Source organism: Salvia splendens, chromosome 5, assembly GCF_004379255.2.
Source record: "Salvia splendens isolate huo1 chromosome 5, SspV2, whole genome shotgun sequence".
NCBI lineage: Eukaryota > Viridiplantae > Streptophyta > Magnoliopsida > Lamiales > Lamiaceae > Salvia > Salvia splendens.
The window spans coordinates 26,955,548-26,964,920 of record NC_056036.1 but is presented as its reverse complement, the minus strand read 5'-3'; positions in this window follow the sequence as shown (position 1 = coordinate 26,964,920).

Here is a 9,373-nt window from a genome sequence, read left to right as displayed (position 1 = left end):
AGTGTGTGGATATCAGAGTGAGAAGGAAACTGAGGCTCTGATACCACTCTATCACGACCCGATCCTTGTTAAGGATAACAAAAATGGGTAATTCGCGACTAATAAGGGGATTAAAGAAACGGGGTAGAAGGGGGTGAAAATCAAGGAAGAACTGGAAGAAATACTAGTCAAATAAGTACTGCGAAAGAGGAATCGAATATTTGGTTACATGTTCTCAAAAATAGAACCATTCACCATAACAACTAAATCAGAGTTCGAAGGTGAGACTATAAGATTCTCACTTAACAAAAATACAGCGGAAATAGGTCCATATTAAACGACTTCGTGTATGAAGACACGAATCGTCGAGAAATCCACATGCTTATTTAATAGCATCGACTCCGATCAATTCTTCTCCATCTTGACGTTCAACCTGCACATTTATAACTATATGCAGGGCAGATTACAGGAGTACTCAGTAGACACATGCCGAAAACAAAACTTACAAATATAAGTTGTCACCCATCAACAGTATCACACAGGGGTTTTTCTTAAAAAGGCCCGAGCATACTAAATTCTTTTGTAATCTTAAAAGTCCGACTGCAGTCTAAGTTCTTGGTGTATCCTGCCATGTTTGAGAATCTAGTGTGTCGTGAAGGTGGCCACGTTCAACAACACCCTCGCCGGCCAACCTCTCTAGGATGGCTCACGACTCTTGAGCAATATATTCCAAATCGAAACGTTTTGGCATAGCCAAAACCAACAAACATACGTAAATCTCTAACAGACAGGTCTCGAAAACAAACACTTTATGGCCTGACAACAAATTTAAAATGATCGTGTATCCATTTTTGAGAAAAAGGTATTTCATAACTTCAAAACATTTAATTTATATCCACACTATAGGGCTGGATATTAAAAGAAAGCCCACCTGGTATGCTTATCTCCAATTAAAATTCCTCGTTTGACCTCACTTGCCTTTGTGTAAATTCTCCTTTAGAAATAAGTAGCGTAACACGCTAATTACTACTTGAGCTATTTTTATGCGAAAAGAATGCATGCATTCTATAGGATAACACTTATCTCTTAGTCTCGGCTTATAGGATTTTCTTCCTTAAATCCTAACTCCGCTTCTTTTCTGCACAGCATTTAATTATTCGCTTTACTTATCTTGGAGAAATTCTATTATCTTTTGGTAAAATATGGATTCTCAAAATTCCTCCTTAAATTCCTTCTTCTTCGGATTTTTCTTAAGGCCTCCCATGGCTTTGCGGGGCGACGCGGGTCGGCCCATTCGCTTCTCCACTTCGATATTTTCCATCTCAGGAATTTAATAAGTTACTTGGAAATTTAACTAATTGAGCTCCAACTCAATATTCTTCATCCTCGGGAACCTAGAAATTTTCTGGGCGTTTAACTCATAAATCTTTTTTTTCGAGTTCCATGTTCTCTTCTATAATTAATTCCATTCCAAAATAAATTTATAGGCCATCCTCTTGGCTTCTTGTGGCAGTTTATGGGGCATTGAAGTTCCTACTTTTGGCTACAAGTTCAGCCCCCTTTTTGGGCTTCATGAGAGGGAAATTCATGCCTTTTTGGTGATTCTTATGGCTGCTTGTAGGCTGATCCTCCAACCAGGGATTTGTTGGTGTTGAGCTTGGTGATGAGGCCACTCCCTAGAGATCCTTGGTGTTGCTTTCCTTCTTGATGATACTTTGGATTGGTGACAAAATGGGGCGGTTATCAAGCTCCTATTGCAGTTTCAGGCTGCTCTTGAGCAGTCCACCCCATACTCTCCCTTAACCGATAGTGTGCCTCCTCTTCCTTTATTTTATGTGCAAAATTTTAATACCTTTTTTGGTGATAGATGCAGGTACCATAGGTACCCATGTTTGGAGTCTTGTGGAGCATAAATCGAGAAGGAAGGAGATGAGGAAAGGGGAAGAGAATCCATCCTTGTACCACTTTGGTTTCTATACCAACTTATGATATTTTCTAGATCCTCGTTACTAGAGGTGGAAGAGGGATGATGTAGTGTAGATGTGTGTAGTCTCCATCACTTACATAAACTTGTACAACTTGTATTGTGGACTTGTATTTTGTTACACATGTATCTCTCTTTCTTTTGTATATATATATTATGTACTTTTATCCTTGGAAAATTTTCTTTTGCACTTAATTTCCTTCGAACAAGCTTTATTTATTCCAAGGCCGGAAGCCATAACAAAATCTACACCTTCTAGACGAGGATTAAACAATCTAATAAATTCGGCTTATCCGAAATAAAAGAGAACGAATTTCCGGGGCGTCACAGGAAAAAGGTCTCACAAATTGACATGCATCCTCTCTTCAATTACTCTCACTAGGAGAATCTTGCTTTCTATCTCGCCAGTTTAAACATAAACACATAAATCCTAAAAAAAAACTTAATAAAGAAATGAACTAGAGAAGAAAAACAGGACAACCAAAACAGAAAAATTAAAAAACCAAAAACATATGTACAATGCATACACTGACTGCACCGACTCCCTCTTCCCGCTTCATTTGAGCTTGCCCTCAAGCGTTCCTAATGAAGTGAAAAACTAGGTAGGTCGTGTTCGACACTTAAATAGACAATCCAAAAAATATAAAAACACAAACTTCTCACACTTAGACCAAGCATTGGGCTAAGTGGGAGAAGATACAAAACAGAACAAACGCTAACAAGAATTTAACCCAATTAAACCAACAACCAACATATACAAAATAACCTTCTCATACTTAGACCAAGTATTAGGCTAAGTGGGAGAATGTCCACCACAGAAAAGCAAAAACCTACCATATTTACAAAACTTCTCACAGAGACAAACAGCTACGCATGCAAAACACTTAACTAACACGGATAAACAATTTTAAAAAACAAAAACTGAAATGTAAAATTACTTGGTCACTGGGGTTAAATCAATTCTGCTTCTGACTCCCCTGTGAGTCAGATTTCTGGGGTACTTGCTTCAGGCGGTCAACTTTCACTTTCTTCGGAACCGATGGGGTTGGTTCCTCTGTCTCCTTCCCAACTGACTTCAGAACATCATTCTTTGCTGCTATGGTGGTGGTTATGGTAGTCACTTCCTTCCTTTTCTTGGATAGTGTACTGGCAGGATCACTAGATGCTTTCTGAACAGAGGAGGCTACAGAGGCTTGTTGCTTAGGCTCTCCTCTGGGTCGGGGAGGTGGAAGCTCTAGACTGGGGGAAATCTTTTCTCGATTGAGGCAATCATCCTCATCATCACATTGATGGCTTCAACCATCTGTCCATTGTTAACCTCGAGTGTCCCCTTGAGTCCCACAAAAGCCGTGCTCATTGTGCTCCTCACTTCTCCCATTTCACGCCTCCATTCTTCCCTATCAGCATCTGTGGGCATCTCAGCGTCCTCCAGCTCTCTCTTTACAATCATCACCTCTGGTTTCCCCACCTCGTAGAACTGAATTTCTGAGTTCTTAATCCGTAAAAGCCCTTTGTTGAAGAAAGACGCCGAGTTGAATAGCTCTGGGGAATCACACATATGGAGGTGGGGAACAGACTTCGCTACTTTCATGATCATATTCCTTCAGAGATAAGCGCTGAGGAGGTAGCAGGTGTGGGTAGTCATCAGGTGGCAAGCTTGGGCCAACCAATACCCAAGATGGACCTTCACTCCCTTTAACATACACCACATGAAATAGAGTTCAGTAGTGGGGACATATCTCCCTTTCATTCCAAATACCCACCTCGTCTTCCTCTGGGGTAAACAGTCTCATCCGCAGGGACTACTCTCTTATACTCATTATCATCTTTCCATTGAACAAGCGGAAACTTATGGAGTCGACATTAGGATCCATAGTGGACTTGAATTTGAAAGAGGTGAATAACTCCTTGGTCAAAGCGATGGGCACCTCCGTCATGCAATGGTCTAACAGCCACTCGAATCTGATGGCGCTGATGTAGTATAGACACTTCTCCTCTTACTCTATCTCTCGGAGGGATGGTTGGTGGAAGCGCTTCCCCGACTTCGCAAGCTTCCCCTTCGAAGCACGTCAAGTCTTGGCCCTGACAAGGTCCTCAAAGTGGACCATTGCTTCTAGCAGTTTTTCGTCACCAACACCTTCATCATTTCATAGATGGGCTCTTTTTCTTGGCAGTCCTATGCCTCATCCTCCCCCTCAATCTCCTCAGTCGCCTCTGTTGGCTGGGCAAACGTCACTCGGATTGGCTCTTGAGACGCTTCCTGGATCACCAATGTAGTGGAAGCTTGCCTATGCTTTTTCTTCTGAGGTTTAGCCTCTTACTTCCCCTTGCGTTTCCTTTCTACGGCATATCTCTTCTCCACGGCCTCAGGAGAGACCTCCTATGTCTCTACTGGAGTCTCCTGAGCCTTGGGGACATCCTTCCCAGTCTCCTCCTCACTATCCGAGATGCCAAATCGTAGTTTACTTGCCCTCTAAGAAGCCATCATATAATCCAAGTTCTTCGTACTCCGAGCGTTCCTTCTCGATGTTTTCTCATTGGCCGATGTTTCCTCTTTCTCTGTCTCATCTTCCAATACCACTATATCTTTCAACCCTCCATCAACCTCGGGTTCATCTACTTGTATTTCATCTATCCTCTCTGTCTCAACATTTCTTTCAACAACTTCCTCACTCTTTCAACATCGTCTTCCTCTACATCCTCAGTGTTATCTTCCTCAACATCCTTGGTCTCATCCCCCTCAACTTCCTCATCCCTGATTACACTACCCTTCTCACCTTCATCTTCGCTACCCTGCTCACCCTCATTCCCAATACCCCCAATTTCATCATCCCCTGCATTCTCAGCCTCATCTCCTTCAGATTTAACCCCCTCTCGACCCTCTGTCTCTCGACCCTGTTCCTCTCACTCTGCATGACTTTCACCATCCCCTGCCTCGACCCTTTCCTCCCCTGGAATCTCCTCCGCGTGTTCTGCCGTAGGATTAGTGGGTGAAATTGTAGATGCGATAATATGTGGTTCGGGTTGGGTGGTTGGTAATATGGGTACGGTTTCTGAATTTAGGGTTTCAGGTGGAAATTGGATATTTTCTTTATGTGCGGAGAGGGCTTGAAACGTTGAAGTCTCTATTAGGGTTGTAAGTCGGGGAGGGACTATGATTGGGGTTAGGCTAGAAGCAGCCTTTTCTTTCTGATATTCTGTCGCCATGCGAGTGAAGAAATCACTTGCCTTCTCACCGCGGCCGAACTTTTCCATCAACTCTCTCATGAGTTGCTCTGGATCTGGTTCGTCGGTCGGTTGTTGGTTTGCGATGGAAGTTGTGGTTGAGGAAAGCGGAGCGTCTGTAGTTGCAGGGGCGCTTGTAGGGGAATTTAGCAATTGCGGTTGTGGTGGCGGAACGTCGATAAAAACGTGCATCGTAGCCTGAGAAGATGATTGGGTGGCGGCCGACTGTTTTGTGGTCGGTGGCTTTTCGGACGTCTCGCCAGCCGTCAATTTGGGTGGTTGGAGGTTCTTCTCGCTACTATTAGGTTTTCATCATGCATGCATCAATGAATTTTGTTGTTATTACTACTCTTACTATTATAGTGTAGCACCCCGAAAATTTCGACTTTTGTTTTTCTTTAATGTGGTTGTCGATTTGTAATTTCATTCATGGAATTTAATTTCTATGTGTTTGAGTTAATGATGTGAGTTTTAATTGTTGTGAGTTATGTGGAATAGTGTACTATATTTTCCAATGTGGGAAATTAATTAAACGGGATCATGCATTTTGTTCTAGTCATTTTATTTGGAATTTTCGGCCCCTTCAAATGATTGGAATTAATATTTTCTTTTTTTGGATTTAATTAATTGTTTTGGGATATTTATCCAAATTAAATCCAAACCAAATTATCCCTAATTTATTCTACATGATTTTCGACCCTTAGCCTATTCCTTGGAGATTTTCGAAAATCCTCTATTAATTAGGAAGATGAATTATTTTTGTAGATATAATTGGTACCATGTTTAATTTCCTTCTTGAATTTAAAATCCAATTAAATCTAACCATAGTTTGTCAAATCCCTCCATATCCTATTTTAATTAGAATTTGACTCTTTCCTTCTTTAAGACCTATAATTTTTGCCCCATATACCTATAATTTCCTTGGGGAATTAATTTATTTGTTACCTATTTTATGGGAGTCTTTTTCTACAAAAAATTACCAAATTTAAATCCTATTCCTATTTTATTGGAGGATTTAAATAATTTCCTTGCTACTCCCTAAAGTACACGCCCCTCTTTTCTACACGCCTATTTTCTTTTAAATTGTGGGATTTATTCATTGACCTCTATTTTATTCATCCACAATTATAATTGATAAGTCGTATTCTAGGCCTAGGTTACGGGTCAGTATGATGTGCATAATTGAATTATATCTGCAAAACTAGTTGCTTAAGCGTGCAGGGTAAGCGTTCTAGCCAGTAGGCAGAGTTTCAGACACTTCAAGTGAAAAGGGCGTCAGGACCATTACGTACTGACCAGTATACATGCAAAAATGGCTCGAGATGGAGAAGGAGGATAGCTGGGACAGCTCAATCACAATTAAGGGCAAAGAAGTCATTTCACCGCAAGGTCTTACCCTAAAAATCAAGGGTAAACCTCCCTATAAAAGGAAGCCACTTGGAGAGAAAGAAAGAATAACATCGTTCATCATCATCACTTTTAGGAGAGTTCTCTCGGAGTTTAGTCTTTCAGCCCAGTCCAGAATCTCGTTCCTCGCCACTGCCATGGTCACTTGAAGATCTAGATGTTCCCGGAGTTCCAAATCGTCCGTTCCAGCCAGCAGAATCGTAGTTAGAGATTCCATCGCCCGGAGTGGCAAAACACTTTTATTCGCTTTCATAGTTTAATTTACTTGCTTTCTTTACGTTGGATCTTTGTTGCTTTTGGATGTTTTCTGCTTTTGAAGTACTTGTTGAAGATCTGAACGTGTTTATGCCATGAAGTTGATTTCCGTTTCGGTTATTGTGATGATTTCTTTTCCTTCCTATTCCGCCTAGTTAGCTTAGATCTAAGGTTCCTTGGTGTTTTAAGTGCTGAATCTTTTCTTTCCTTGTTTCCGTCGCAATTTTCCTTTAGTTAAACGTGGAACTGTTCGATCGTGAGTGAATCGCTGCATGTGAAGTTTAGTTTGAGTGCGTTTCGTTTCCTGCTGACCAGTACGCGGAGTTGTAGTTTCTGTGTTTTGATTTCAGATTTGGTGTTCTTATTTGTGGATTTGTGTTCGCGAATTGATAAACTGTGTTTCCGTGTTGAATCTGGAATTATTTTCTGATTTTAGTTTGTGTTGTTGAAGAAGAAGATGTCCATGTCTAATGTTGGGGACCACTTGCTTTTTAGATGCCTTTTGCTTTTTGTCCTTTACTTTTAGTTATAACCTGCAGATCTGTCAGCCTAGTCACCATGACTACCACTACCCTCTGAATATTCTGTCTAGCCCAAAATAGAATCCCGTACCTTCCAAATATTTTCTGTTACAAAAATGTCTCCCGATTTCCACGTACACAGCTGCACCTATACACTTCTTTCCCCATTCTAGTCAGTAGGAAATTACCTTTAAGTTCTTGCCTAGGTAGAGACTCAACCCGAGCGTGGTAGCTAACCAAACCATCCAGAATATCACCACAATAGTTTTAACGCACCATCTCTGTGGGATTCGACCCTTACCACCACTATACTGATCAGTAGGAGTGGGTTGAGGAATCTTTGAAACCAGGGTCTAGGCTTAGTTAGGATCTCTATCCTGACCAATAGGATGTATCCTTGCTTGAACGACACCTAAGCGCCCTGAGTCCTAACCGTTTCAAATGGCGCCGTTGCCGGGGATGGATGGCGTTACTAGTTACTTTTGTGTGTGGTACTTTGGCGTATATATTGTGCATAATCTTCTTTTTCTTTTCTTTTCATTTCAGTTTATGAGAAGCAGTTCGGCTCCTGACCAGGGGAGACCGAAAATACTTCAGCGAGGATCTATACTCGTAACCACTCGTTCTGGCCTGTCGACCACCTTGTCTGACCTAGGCACGAGTAGTGACGAAGAGAAGGGCACCATAGAGGGACCGATACCAGAAGAGATACCACGGTTGGAAGGCAACCCAAGGGAAATGGCCAACCAGGGAGATGAGGACCCGGAGATCGGGACGCTGAACGCGCATACTGAAGGAGAACCCCCGCAAGCCATAGTCGTTACTCCAGGGCAAACCGCCTGCGATGTGAAGCCTTATGTGATCGCTATCCTGCCTACGTACTGCGGGAAGAGCTACGAAGGGCAGTATGAGTTTCTTTATGAGTTTTGCAAAATTTGTAGGGCGCAGAGGAGACCAGCAGGAGCAACTGAGGATGATTATAGGCTGAAGGCTTTGCCATTTGTGCTCAAGGGGGAAGCTAACACCTAGTTCATGCTCCAGCCCCCCAACTCTATTGAGACTTGGGCCGATTTCAAGTCAGCATTTCTGGGCGAGTTTTTTCCGTCATCCAAGACAAGCGCGCTGAAGAGGGAAATAACTAATGTGAAGCAAGGCTATGATGAGCCCTTGAGTGATTATTGGGCAAGATACATGGGTCTTTTGAAATCATGTCCCAACCATCGCATGGCGGACATTGAAGTACATCATACTTTCTACGAAGGCATGAACGCGGTAACCAAGGACCTGGCAAATTCATCGTCAGGAGGAAGCTTCACGCAATTACGGGTTAGCGAAGCAAAGAGAGTCCTAAGGAAGCTATTGAATGCAAAGAAAGAGTATGACCATTCAAGGGAAGGATACAACCGAGAACGGGCTGTTGTTGCCTCGGTTACTGATCAGGAAAATACACTGGAGCAAAAAATGGATTTGAAAATGGATGAGCTGAAGAAGTCACTTCTGAGTGCGATCGAGAAGAGCACTCCACCACCCCCCCAACTGGGAATTACAAGGGTGCAGAGCAGGGAAATCAAGGACCAAACTATGATCAGCCTACTGACTTCGGGAATGTGGAGCAAGTTAATGCTGCGGGGTACTTCAATTCTAGTGGGCATTGGATTCAAGGTAGGCAACGGGATGCACCATGGAGGGATCATCCAAACTTCCGATGGGGTGACGGGAGCCTAAATCAGAACCAAGGTCAGAACCAGTATAACCCTCATCCGAACCAAAACCCTAACCGTGGACCAGCAAACCCAGACTACCAGCCCAACTGGTCAGGAAGAAACCAACATTCCCAAAACCAAAACCCACAAAACCAGAACCCGAACCCTATCTATGTGCCACCCCACCAGAGAAACTTCCAAAATTTCCAAAATCAGCCGAACCCAGGACCCCAACACCATCAGAACCAAAATCAATTCCAAGGCCAGCACCAGAATCAATATCCTCAAGATCAGTACAC